The sequence below is a fragment of the Gobio gobio genome (assembly GCF_949357685.1).
Source record: "Gobio gobio genome assembly, chromosome: 13".
Lineage (NCBI taxonomy): Eukaryota > Metazoa > Chordata > Actinopteri > Cypriniformes > Gobionidae > Gobio > Gobio gobio.
Window position 1 is genome coordinate 39,798,043 of NC_137106.1, and position 15,250 is coordinate 39,813,292.

Genomic DNA, 15,250 nt, shown 5'->3' on the forward strand with positions numbered 1-15,250 from the left:
ACATCATTTAGTAAAATTTATAAGCTGTTTTCCTCATGGAGACCAAAACATTTCCCTGAAGGACAATAATTTGGTATATTGCCATCTTTGTGGGGACATTTTAACCCCATAATGTAGGGTTTACCAGGACAGACACAGACACACACACACAGGGGTTTTTTTGTGAAATGTGGGGACATTCCATAGGCGTAATGGTTTTTATACCGTACAAACTGTATTTTCTATCCCCCTACACTGCCCCTACCCCTAAACCTACCCATTACAGGAAACTGCACAGTTGACTTTCTGTGAAAAAAACCTCATTCTGTATGATTTATAAGCCTCTTGAAAAGTGAGGACATGGGTAACGTCCTCATATTTCACCCTCTCCTTGTAATACCTATGTCATACCCATGTCATTATACACATTTGTGTCCTGATATTTCACAAAAACATGCCCACACACACACACACACACACACACACACACACACACACACACACACACACACACACACACACACACACACACACACACACACACACACACACACACACACACACACACACACACACACACACACACACACACACACACACACACACACACACACTGGTTCACTATCTTTGTGGGGATTTTCCATAGACGTAATGGTTTTTATACCATACATACTGTACATTCTATCCCCCTACACTGCCCCTGCCCCTAAACCTACCAATCACAGGAGACATTCTGCATTTTTACATTTTCAAAAAAACATCATTTTTTTCACAAACATCAACAAACCTGATCTCAGGTTTTACTATCCTTGTGTGTAACAATGTAATATAACACACACACACACACACACACACACACACACACACACACACACACACACACACACACACATTTGATATTTTGATATAGTATTTACAGTTTTTCTCGATTGTTTACACACATTTTCTGAAAGCATGCCTCATACTCTCAGAACTCTCCACACAAATAAAAAAACACACACAATGGGCAAAACCCCTCAATTCTCCTGCAAAATAAAACTTTAGATTCAAAACAATGTTATTTCTTCTCAAAATGTTATCTTGTTTTCAAATGACACACACAAACCATCATATGAATATACATTTATATGAACCAGTTGAACACTGATGTGCTCAATGTATAACACTAAATAAATGAAAATGGATAAATGGAAAACACTTCTTCTCCATTCATCATAAGGTCTTTTTTGGTTCAGTGTTACACTTACTACAGACAGTACATACATAAATGTGCTGTAAAATATTTGAGAATATTGTTTTTATACTCAGAACACACAAATACACGCTAACAAATATATTTTATTTTTCCTACAAAAACAATGTAAACAGTGTACATCCCAACCAACACAAAGTTGCACATACAGTGGTCTACATACAAAAGAACAGAAGAATTTACTGTATACAGTACAAAAAAAAAAAAATCTATGCTGCTCCAAAACAGAAGAGCTCACCTATTGCCCTTTTATGCTAAAGCTCTGTTTGCTAATTGTAAAACTGAGTGACGGGTGTTTGCCCATGTAATGAGTCAGTGTGCATATTTGAATGGCAGGATGAGGAGCTCCATGCTCCAGGCCACGTCCATGCTCCAGGCCACGAGCCCGCTCCAGCCCACGAGCCCAGAAGTCCTGCCCAAGTACATTTTGAGGGGGGGCAAGGGGTACATGGAGGCCACGAAGGCCACGCCTCTGTGGCCCCCTGAACCGCTGTTACCGACATGGCCCCTTGAACTTCCATTACCGCCATGGCCGTCCACGGCTCCTGGGGGTCCAGGTCTGAGGGTCCAGGTCCTCCCACGCCTTAGGGTCCAGGTCCTCCCACGCCTGAGGGTCCAGGTCCGCCCACGCCACAGGGTCACGGCCATGTTGTGCCTGGGTCTGTGTTCAGTGCCCCTGCACGGGCCTGGCCCACCATTCCTCCCCCAAGACCGCCCCCCCAAGACTTTTTTGTTAAGACTGTTAGTGTTTTGGTGTTTAGGTTATGTTTGGGTGTCAGGGGCCGCCCATAGAGGGGGGGATCTGTCACAGGGTGTTTTGGTGTTGGTTCATGTTCATGTTTCATGTTTTCTGTTTGTCATGTTTTGTCTTGTCATGCACTTCCTGGTTTTTGTCATGTGACTCCCATGCCCTCTTGTGTCTTGTTCTGTCATTGGTTTATTGTTTAATCACTGTTCACACTGTTCACTGTTCACTGTTCACTGTTCACTGTTCACAAAATGCATCGTTTATCCTTTTTATCTTTTATTCAAATTTTTTTACAATTCTATATACTAAACAACAGAAGAATTTACTGAACAGTAAAAAAAATGATTATTGCTAACGCTCTGTTTGCTAATTGTAAAACTGTGTGACAGGTGTTTGTCCCTTGTCCATGTGATGAGTCCGTGTGCATATTTGAATGGCTGGGGGTTCCTTGTGAAAAGAGATTTTCTGCATGAAAAGTGTGTCAAATGCAGAGAATTGTGTGTAGTGTTTTGAGTTTAGCAGAATTGGTTCAGGGGGTTGGTGCATGAGTTACATGTTGTCATTGTGTCTCAAGTACTAGTATTTGTGAAAAACTGTTGACAGTATACTGTACTGTGTTGCATACACAGTTCATATTTAGTTCTTTGGGTTTTTTGAACTTTTCTTCTCTTGTAAGAGCAACTATTTCATATACTTTAATCTACTGCAAGATCACAGTGAAATGCAAGCTCATTTTGCACTCTTTCATTTATGTTGTATGCTGTAATAGACACTGAGCTGTTATATTATTCTTGAATCCCAATAAGAGGTATTTTTGTTACAGTGTTCTGAATTGATCTCACTAGTGTTCACTGGGCATGTGAGTAGTCTGTGTATTTGCAGCTTTTGTGTGTCATCTGATCCAAAAGTGTGATTTTGACAGAAGTGAATACGTTTGACTGAAATATTTGATTTTGATGTGGAAGGCTGGGGTTTGTACAAGTTGGTGTGTAGTTACAAGATTGGGTTTAAAGTTGTGAGAAAATGGTGAATTGTTTCATGAATTGTGTCAGCAATCGAGAAAAATTGTAATATCTAATGTCTATATGTACATTTTGACTGTTCTCTGTGGTATAGTCATGTGTTAGTGTTTCTTTAAGCAGTTTTATATTCATGCTCATAATTCACATCCAGCCATCCATGAAACTCACTTTTAATGAAGAGATGCTTTTAGAGACACACAATACATTATGTTAATTAACACGTGGTGACCTATAAATTCCCTATTATTATGTTTTAGTGTCTGAATCTGAACAAAGGGGTACATTTATTGCATTCATTTTTGGGGGCATGTTCAGCAACACTCAATCTAGTTATAGTTCAGCAGAGCTATACAGATTTGGTATTTTTTCAGTTTACTAAGTGTATTAGACAATAACATTTAGTTTACAATCAAATTTGCACTAAAATAGAGCATTTTCTTCTCTAAATTAAGTTTGAATGGCCCTCCCCATTGTGTACGTCAGTTTTGCTGTAGCCTATACATTAGGGCATCATGGGAAATGAGGTTAGCCTTTCAACTGCTGTGTTTATGGGAAAAACAATCAACTGCTGTGTTAATGGGAAAAACAATCCTGAACAATCAACCATCAGTCTGAATGTTAAACAAGCTGGAAGAAATTCAGTGCCAGGCATTTGACGTGAGAAAAGCGTGAAGGTTAGTGAGCCTCAGCAGCTTTGACTGCTAAAAATGTAAACTATTGAAAAATATCTTTATGTGATAGCAAACAAAGCTTGTCAAGCTATGAAGCAAAAGAGAAGAAATGCTCTTGATTCGGGCCATGGCGCTGAGAGAGGTCCAGAGGAGCGCAGGAGACTTCAGGAGAACATTCGACAGTGGAATTCAAACCAACTCAGCCTGTTTGAGATCACTGGACCTGATGAGGTGAACACTTTTTAAAGATTGCACTTTCTCAGATGTTTTGTAATGTTAGAACTACACTGTCAATCTGTTCAGAGTGGAATTATTTATTGGGTTATATAAGTCCTATTATGTCCTTTCAGTAGGAAAAAGAAGCACAAAATGCATGTAATTATCATCAGATAATTTGGCCTTTGAATAATTTGATGATTCATGTACTGCAATCTTTGACTTTTGATTGAAGGCTTTGGTGTCTTTTGGTGTCACATTTTGAGAAATAGATCATATACAGTCAATCCAAAAATTATTCAGACACCAGATATAATTATTTACTAGTGGGCGCACTAGTTAATTTGGTGAGGATAGCAAAATAAAGTAAACTGTGACATATTATACCACAACATTCTTTCAGTGGACTACCAGTAAAATTGACACTTTGACCTGACCATGTTTTGCTTTAATTGCTAATGCGACATTTTACAACACAGATTGAACAAAGTTAAGCATTGCTTGGTCATTGGTTGACCTAAATCGAATTGTGTTCTTACATTTAACAGCTGACACCTGATTGGTTGATTGTAATCCATTACATACCTGGGTTCTTGTCATATTTTATTACAATTTTCTAAACTATAGCAAATAAATTGTGTGTAATGTGAGAATACTGTATGAATCAATGTTGGTTTGACTGTATCTCCAGTGGAGAGATGTGAGATTGCTAAGGGACTTTTTCTTAGGAGAGTTAGCAAAACTCTCAATTTTTTTTTCCAACTAATCGTAGTGCTGTCTAGGAAAAATAATTGAGATATTAAATTAGTTTTTAAATTCAGTATTTCTATGTTCGTAATTAAATATTTGCATGTTTTTTTTATTCTTCTTCTTTAGGACTCTGTATTCCATGGAGTTGTTCGTTTCTACCTCCAAGACCATATTTCAGGGAACTGTGCCACCAAATGCATTTGTATCTCAAGCGCTACTACCACACAAGAGGTCATTGAAACCTTGCTGGAGAAGTTTAAGCATGATGGGACACTCAATCCTTTCCCATATTCATTATATGAGGTCTTAAAAAATCAAGGTGACAGCAGGACTGAATTTAACTCTTGTTTGGAAACATTTCTCCATCTTTGTTGCCAGTCACTTAATGTTCTGTGTTTTTGCCATTTAGAGGAAAGACAGCTGGACCTTTCAGAAAAGCCCTTGGTGGTTCAACTCAACTGGAGTAAAGATACAGATGGCCGATTTATCTTGAGGAATGACGCTTGTGTAACTTTACAGGTGTGTGACATGACTGTCATTCTACTAAATCAAATTTGTAAGTTAAATTAGTTGGTAACACTTTATAATACGGTTTCATTTGTATTATTGTAACTACATTAGTTAACATGAAGTAACAATGGAAAAATTATTCTAAAAATATTAATTGTAGGTAATGTTAATGGGACCTTATTGTAAAGTGTTACCAATTAGTTTTATATCCGGATTTTAGAGTGAAATAAAGCAACTATTTTTTTTAGAATGGCTGTCTGGAAAATAAGGACAAAGTTGGAGTAATTGAGAATTTTAAAAGGACTTTATCAAGGAAAGAGAAGACTAAAAAGAAAGAGACGGAAAAAGTTTCTCGTAATCACAAGTTGGAGAACGATGTCTATGAAAGTAAAACAAACAGGTAGGAAATCTTTTTTTTTTGTTGAACATATCATGACTATCTTAACCTTAAAGATTTTTGCTCCCAGAAGCATTTGTGATTCATTTTTGAGGTGGTGTGGTATTATAGGTCCATTCTTAAAAATAATTAAAAAAGTAACTTATCATAAAGCTATAAAAACCTAATTTGTTTCTTGTGACTTGAACCGTTTAAACTGCACTGATAAAATGATTCTGTTGTTTCAGCTTATTTTATTTTAATAAACTGAGCAAATAGCAGTGACTTGCCATTTTGTGACATCTGGAGTTAATTTTCTACTCAAAATGACACATTCATACTCCATTGAATGTTACCATCATTGTGTATTGAGGTCTCTGTGTTCGGGTGGGCAGTACCGTGTTACTTCTATTATGAAGATATGATGTCTACACGATATCTAATGTATTACTTACTTAGGTATTTTTAAGTAAACCATTCACTTTAAAAGCATGGTTGAATTCAGTATTATATTGTTTAAGTAAAAAGTATTGCAAAGTAAACTTCAACAAACTTTTACTGAAAGTTATTTTATTTGTTAATTTTACTTAACTTAGATAAGTAGAGTTTAACTCCATATGTGAAATGTGTGTGCAAATGTGTGTAAAAAAAAAAAGCACCATCTTACTGTGTGCGCAAATCTCTATAATAGCAAAGGTTTTGTTGACACCAGTGAAACTGTCACAACCTTTATTTTACTTTATTGTGATCAGTTGGTTGAACCCTAACAAGCTGGTTTAATGATAAGTAAAAAAAAAAAAAAGAAATGTATATTTGACAAATATACAAAACACTTTGTGAATGACAAGGAAAAATATTCTCAAAAACCCTTATTACCAACAAATATCATTAAAAAAAAGCTAAATATATGTTTAGCCTAAAATACTAAAATATATGTCTGCCTAATAAAACATAATATGATACATGTACAATATGATTATACTGTATGTAAGATACTTATATGGGTCAAGGTGATATAAAATCATAATATCTTTTAGCTATTTTAGGTTTTTTTTTTTTTACAGTTTGTAATTTGCTGAAATCAGTAAATCCTCCAGTAAACTCTTTCTTAGCATTTGCCTGTTAAAGCAACATTCTTTATCCCAAAAATCTGTAATATATTTTCCTCTTCATTACAGCGTGACGCAAGACTACATGAAAGTGAAATGGAATCTCCCACTCAGCATTTCTTTAAAGGAAAAAGGTACATTTGTTTATCCTGGCACAATAAAATCACTCATTCTGCACAAATTCACAATTCTCTGCACTGCTCTTGTCATTTGTGTTTCACGCCATGGATTTCTGTTTCAGATGAGGATTCTTTCTTGCGTGCTGTGATAAATGACATCAACAGCTTCACGATTCACTTTAAGCTGTCACCCGCATATGTGTTTTATCTGGTTGGGCGGTTTTTAACCAGCCAACCCGGGCAGAGGAATAAACCTCACCAACAGACTGAACAGAGACTCTGCATTATATTTGACAAGACTGTGAGCTTGATTCAAGACATAATTGAGGTAGATTAAAATCTATTATTAAAAATGTATGATGTGCTCAATGGCTTCAAGATTTTTATAAACCTTTGAGTTTTCCAGTACTGGAAAGTGGAAACCATGATTGTTTCTGTGTTTCACTTTTAGAAACAGAGGAACATCGCAGTGGCTCTTGCCTTCTGGATGGCCAACGCATCTGAGCTCCTGAACTTTGTCAGACGGGACAGAGATCTGTGTCCCATTACACTCCAGGCACAAAACACCCTTGCTCAACTTGTGCAACAGGCTTTCAGGTATGATGAGAAAAAGCATGATTGCATTGTGATGTTTGCAGCGAGGGCAATGTATTTTGAACATTTAAATAAGCGTTGATGTTTCCTCAGGTACCTGTCACATCGGCTTCAGGTTGATCTTGAAAACCACTTGCCTGCATTCTTTGCTGATGTAAAAAAGGAAACAGCTCAGTCAAAAGAAATGGGTATACATCCTTATTATCTCTTTTTCAGAGCAAGTTTATTTATAGCGCTTTTCACAAAACATATTGTTTCAAAGCAGCTTCACAGAAAATGTAACAATCAGAAAGTATTGTGGTTAGTTAAAGGGACAGTTCAACCCAAAATGAACATTCTGTCATCATTTACTCACCCTCATGTTGTTCCAAACCTGTATGAGTTTCTTTCTTCTGCGGAACACAAAAGAATGCCGGTAACCAGACGGTTGACACAACCATTGACTTCCAATTATTTTCCTATAAATTCAATAGGTGGCATCAACTGTGGTTACTAACATTCTTCAAAATATCTTCTTTTGCGTTCAGCAGAAGAAAAAAACTCATACAAGTTTGGAACAACATGAAGGTGAGTAAATGATGACAGAATGATCATTTTGGGGTGAACTGTCCCTTAACAACATGTTATTCAGTTAGCAGACACAAGAAACAGGTTAGGGAATGATTACACCTTTGTAATGAAACAACAGGATCTAATATTTGATAGCTTTGTATGCCGATATTGGCATCATCTGAAGTCAACATTTACTAATGCATTATTCAAATCTTGTTAACATTAGTTAATGCACTGTGAACTAACATGAACAAACCATGAACAGCTGTATTTTTATGAACTAAAATTAACAAAGATTAACTAATCCTGAACAGAGGTGTTGTTCATGGTTAGTTCATGTTAACTAAAGCATTAACTAATGTTAACTAATACAACCTTATTGTAAAGTGTTACCGCTTACACTACTCCTACATCCTGCATTGGGTCAAAGGAAGCCAGCGGTTATTGTTTATAAAGTTATAAATATGGATACTTTTCTTACAAAAATGCATTGATTTGCTTCAGAAGGCCTTTATTAACCCCTGGAGCGGTATGGATTACTTTCATGATGGATGGATGTGCTTTTCGGGGCTTCAAAATCTAGGGCACCATTCCCTCCCATTATAAGGCTTGGAAGAGCCAGGACTTTTTTTTTTTTTTAAATATAACTCAGATTGTGTTCGGCTGAAAGAAGAAAATCATATACACCTAGGATGGCTTGCGTGAGTAAATTATGGGATTATGGGTGAACTAACCCTTTAAATTGCTTCAGATGATGAAACATCTAGGATCGAGTGAACGGAACAAGCTGTTTGCTGGATGGAACCTGTCTCTCATGATGTTGTGTGTCCTACGTAAACAGCGGGAGGTGTACACTGTTGAAAACTGTCCTCCCGGAGATTTCAACAGTGTACACCTCCCGCTGTCTACGTAGGACACACAACATCATGAGAGACAGGTTCCATCCAGCAAACAGCTTGTTCCGTCTGCTACCATCAGGGAGGAGGTACAGGTCTCTTCAAGCCCGGACCACCAGAATGGCTAATAGCCTTTATCCCCAGGCAGTCAGACTGCTGAATGAACACTGTTCCCCTCTAACTTACCCCCTTTAGTATGCACACTATCCACCAATTGCAATACCTGAAAACTGGACTTTGCATCGCTGCAGTATACATATTCACACACACTTTTTTTTTTTTTTTTTTTTCACTCACTCTCGGCCTACTGTATGTCAATTGCCCTGTTATGTTTTGACATGTGTTACTGTTGATCTCTGGCACTTTATGAAAATGCACTATTGATTGATGCACTTATGTAATCTCGTTATACTAACCATTTCAAATAAATTTATATATATTATCTAGATTAAAGATGTAAAGATTGCTGTGTACAATGTGTACCAAGATTTTATTCTGTTTCTTAGAAGGTGTCTTGAACACTCTCATAAAGACCATGAGTTTGCTCCGAAGATGTCGGGTCAACCCTGCTCTGAGCATCCAGCTCTTTTCTCAACTCTTTCACTTCATGGGGGCCTGGATCTTGAACCGGTTCACTGCACCAGGATCAAACCTGTGCTCGAACTACTGGGGCAAAACTCTACGGCAGCGTCTGAGACACATTGAGGCCTGGTCAGAAAGACAAGGGCTGGAGCTGGCCGTTGACTGCCATCTCAGTCGTATAATCCAGGTAGCGTATCTGAAAAGAAGATGACGAAAAACGCAACATGCAAAATGGTGTACACTTTTAAAAAGAAAGGTTATTTATTGGAATCACTTGGGGTTACTTGACTGTAACCCTGTTCCCTGATAAAGCGGAACGAGATGCTGCATAAGCTTATGCAAATGGGAATGTCTTTGACATAGCCAGCTGTGAAAATAGTGTGAAAACACGTCAATGAAATTGACCCGGAGGTATTTATAGCCTCGGCCGGTGACGTCATAGGCGCACCTGCTGCAAGAGGCTATAAATAGATGAGCTTCAGCTGGAGCAAACCAGATCTTCTTTGTTTGAAGACCAGTCCTGAAGCATCATCAGCACGGCCTAGCAATGCAGCATCTCGTTCTGCTTTATCAGGGAACAGGGTTACAGTCAAGTAACCCCAAGTGTTCCCTTTCAAAAGCTACACTCAATGCTGCATAAGCTTATGCAAATGGGAACGAGAATACCAACGCCGCCGTGCTTGATGGTGCCTGGACCCCTTACGGTTGTGTAGGTGTGCACAAGAATGCAAGAAGCCTGAGGCATTAGCCTGTGATGTCGACTCAAGGACATGAGAGCCCGGAATGGCATGAGCATTCAAGCTATAAAGTCTTATGAATGTGTGCGGAGAGGACCAACCTGTCGCATCACAAAGATTTTGTAAGGGAGCACCCCTTGCTAACGCAGTAGAAGAGGCGACTCCCCTGGTGGAGTGAGCCCTTAATCCTATAGGCGAAGCTTGACCGCGCGCCTCATAGGCAAGAGCAGTAGCATCCCTGACCCAATGTGACATTGTTTGGTGGCGGCAGAACCTCTGTTACGGCCCCCATGGCAAACAAACAGTTTCTCTGACTTACGCCACTGGCTAGTGAGGTGGATGTAGGCCTGAAGAGCATGGACTAGACACAGTCTATGAAGTTTCTCCTGATCCGGCGTTGTGAACGGCAGAGGGCAGAAGGTTTCAAGAGTGACAGGATGTACAGTCGAGAAATGAACCTTAGGTAGGTAGTCAGGGTGGGGATGCAAAATCCCTTTCACCAAACCTGGGGCAAAGTCTAAGCAGGATGGCGATATTGACAGAGCCTGCATGTCCCCAATTCTTTTCAGAGAAGTTATAGCCATAAGAAAAACCCTCTTTAGAGTCAGAAGTTTGTCAGACGCTGATTCTAGAGGTTCAAAAGGGGGTCTCAACTAGACCCTCGAGGGATAAAACTAAGTCCCATGAAGGGATCTTGGTTCTTAATGGAGGCCACAACTGCCTGGCACAACAAAGTGAGCAGGCAGAGGATCCCTCCCAAGCGGCACCCCATCCACCAGGGCGTGGCAAGCCAAAACAGCAGCCACATAAACCCTGAGAGTGGAGGGGCAAGTGCCTGTTGACAATTCCTTGCAGAGAGTTGTAGCCAAAAGAAAAAACAATTCTAAGGGTCAGAAGTCTGTCAGACGCTGACTCTAATGGTTCATAGGGGGTCTCAACCAGACCCTCGAGGACTAAAGCTAAGTCCCATGAAGGGATCTTGGTTCTAACAGGTGGCCTCAACCGCCTAACCCCACGAATGAAGCGAGTGAGCAGAGGATGTCTCCCGAGCGGCACCCCATCCACCAAGGCGTGGCAAGCCGAAAGAGCGGCCACGTGAACCCTGAGAGTGGAGGGGCAGGTGCCTGATGACAACTCTTCTTGCAGAAAATCTAGAACTGAAGTAACCTGGCAGTTGACTGAATCTACATTGTGTCGTACACCACCTTTCAAAGACACCCCATTTATTAGCATAAACTTTCCGAGTGGAGGAAGCCCTAGCACTTAGGATGGTCTCAATAACTGCAGGCGAAAGCCCCGTGTCCCTCATTTGGTGCCCTTCAGGGGCCAAACATGAAGGTTCCACAGGTCGGGCCTGGAATGGAATATCGTGCCCTCTTCCTGAGACAGAAGGTCCCTCCTCGCCGGAATCGCCCAAGGCGAGCCGTTGAGGAGAGACATTATCTCCGAGAACCAAACCCTGTTCGACCAGCGCAGCGCTATCTATAAGAAGCAAGACCCTTGATGGCGAACCCTGGCTAGAACTCCCAGGAGCAGAGCGACTGGAAGGAGGGCATACAGATACATTTTGGGCCATGTATGAACCATCACATCCAGACCTAGCGGGGCTGGGTGACAGAGAGAAGCAGGGACATTGTGCTGTCTGAGAAGAGGCGAAGAGGTCCACTCCCACTCTGTAAAATCTGATCCAGATCTGCTTGACTACTTCTGGGTGGAGTTTCCACCCCCCCATCTGTAACTCTGTCTGGATAGTAAATCTGCCCCCACATTCAACCGCCCTTGAATGAACACTGCTCGAGTGACAGGAACTTGTTCTGAGCCCAGGGAAAAATCTGTCTCGCTATTCTGATAGCGTGAGCACAGACCTCCCTGGTGATTATAAATGAGACTTTAGCTGCACTGTCCACCCGTACTAAGACATGACAGCCCCTCAATTGGGGGAGAAAGTATTTCAGGGCCAGAAATACAGCCATCAACTCGAGGCAGTTGATGTGCCAGTTGATGACCCTCCCATTCCCGTTGGGCTGGACGACCACTTAAGGCCGCACCCCAGCCCGTCAGGGAAGCGTCCGTCGTTAGCAACTTGCGACGACAAGGTACGCCTAGAGTGGGACCCAAGGCAAGAACCGGGGTCTGAACCACATAGTTAGTGTACGAAGCCACATGGCGCGCCACTTTATTTGTCTGAGGATTGGCCCTAAGTCCTCTGGCTTTGAGCCACAACTGAAACGGTCTTATGTGCAACAACCCCAAAGGGAAACCCGTGGATGCTGATGCCATTAGACCTCTTATGATCAGTAAGATCTTGGTCTAGCCTGACTTTGCTCAGGGAATACTGAATGGTCTTGATTCGAGCGGGAAACCGTTGTGCCCACCTTGTGACCAAAAAGCGAACAAACCCTAGATAAGTCGTTCTCTGGGCAGGAGAAAGAACACTTTTCTTGGTGTTGAGTCTCAACCCTAGAGAAACTAGATGAGCTAACACACTGTCTCTGTGTTGAAGCACCATCTCATGTGATTGTGCTAATTTTAGCAATCGCCTATGTAATTCAAAATGTGAATGCCCCGGAATCCCAATGGAGCCAGTAATACATCCATGCATTTCGTATACGTGCGGTTACAAGGCTAGCCGAATGGAAGACCTGAAATTGGTAAGCTTTTGCCCCCAAGTGCGAACCTCAGGAACTTCCTGTGTTGTGGCAGTCTTTATATGCGAATACATGCGTCCTTCGGATCGATCGTGCCGAATCCAATCACAATGTTGAATATGCGACATGACCGCCTTCACTGTAACATCTTGACCTTGAGTACTTTAACTGCTTCATGGTTTAAGACTCGAAGATCTAAGATTGGACCCCCCCCCCCCCCCACACACACACACACACACACACATATATATATATATATATATATATATATATATATATATATATATATATATATATATATATATATATATATATATATATATATATATATATATATATATATATATATATATATATATATATATATAAATTAATATATAAGATTAACTAATTTAATGTTGTTTTATTTGTTTCATTATTTATTTAGTTGGATTTTAGTTGCACTTGGTCAGAACTGTTTCAAAAGTAGTTATCTGCATGATGCCTGCTGCCTTTGGGCTCATTGATGTTGAATTTAAGATTATACAACAGTTTCAGGTTATGTTTTAGTGTTGGTAACATGTCCCACATTGTCCCACACAAACTTAGTAATCATCCCACATTTGGTTTGTTTGATGGTGGTCACCCTAGTCTCATGGGATCGGTTACACTTTACAATAAGGTTCATTAGTTAACAACATTAGTTAACATGAACTAATAATGAACTGCACTTATAAAGCATTTATTTATCTTTGTTAATGTTAATTTCAACATTTACTAATACTTTATTAAAATCTTGCTAACATTAGTTAATGCACTGTAAACTAACATGAACAAACCATGAACATTAACTAACGTTAACAAAGATGAACAAATACAGTAACAAATGTATTGCTCATGGTTAGTTCATGTTAGTTAATACAATAACTAATGTTAACTAATGAAACCTTATTGTAAAGTGCTACCCTGGGATCATTCTTTTATACCTTTGCGTCTTTTAAAAAAATCTTAATGCTGGTCTTAATAAGTGCGAATGGGATGGGACATTTTTTCCTTTTGTGCATGGTCCATAAAAGAAAGAAGGGAATATAGCATTAGAACAACACCAGGGTGAGTAAATGCTGACTTAATTTTCATTTTAGGGTGAACTACCCCTTTAAGAACTGTTAACTGAAAGGTTCTTTTGGGAACCAAAAATGGTTCTTCTATGGCCTGGCTGCGAAACCCCACTTTTGGACCCTTTTTAAAAAAAATGTTTTTTGAAGAATATTATTTGGACCTTAATCAACATCATAGTATCTGACCCATTTTGCTTCTCTTCAGGCGACGATGCTCCTGACTATGTCTTTTTACTCTACACGAGATGCCCTGATGATTCAGTCCACATGTTATAAGCTGAACTCCCTACAGCTAAGAGCACTCATGAGCACATATCACTACGCCCCAAATCAACCCCACTTTCCACCCGTAAGTGACAGAAAAGGATAACTTGCACAAAAATCAAAACAGCTATGCATGATTGTTCTGTGCCCCCCCCCTGGAAAGTGGTGTCTACATAGAGTTTGTCATTCATAGGCACTGATAGAGTCCGTAGCTGCCTTGGCGGAGACCACAACAGACGTTTTGCGAGGAGAGGGAGGAGAAATCCAACTGGAAGAGGAATTGGAGCTTCACTTGCCTTTCCTTCTGCCTGAGGATGGTTATTCATGTGATTCCATGCGTGGCATTCCGAAGGGATTTCAGGAGTTTTTAGAGCCCATATGTCGCAAAGGTACTGTACTATTCAAGCCAAGTACCTTTTCTTGTATAGCGCTTTATACAATACAGATTGTTGCAAAGCTGCTTCACAGCGATACATAAGGAATAATGATGAAAAACAGAGATGAATTCAGCTATAACGTTTCGGTTACTAACGTAACCTCGGTTCCCTAAGATGAGGGAACGAGTATTGCGTTTTGCTAAAACGCTATGGGGGAATTCCTTTCCTCGAGATATTGAAGCAAATTTTTATCCAAAAATACCATGTACACGCAGTGCAGCTGCACAACTCTCAGCAGGAAGCAGCTGCGTGCTGATTGGCTGTGCCGCTGCAACTGCAGCAACCTATGGCGAGACCGTGGGGCGGGACGGACCAATCAGGTCCTTCCAAATTCCCGCTACAAGGGGCAACAGAATTTGCATAGCCAAGGGTATATAAGACCCACTCTCGCAAGGTTAGTCAGGTTAATCAACTGAAGCGACTCCTGAGCAAGTGAGCAAGCACGGCAAGCAAAACGCAATACTCTTTCCCTCATCTTAGGGAACCGAGGTTACTTTAGTAACCGAAACGTTCCCTTACGAGAGTACTCTCGTATTGCGTTTTGCTAAAACGCTATGGGGGACCAATGCAAAACGCCGTGCTTGCTTAACGGCTCTAAAGCCGACGACACCAAACCCAGGCCAACCTTGGTGGGCCCGTAATATGATATCAAGAAGTCCCAAAATGAGCCAGACCTGAGTCAAGCCCTTAA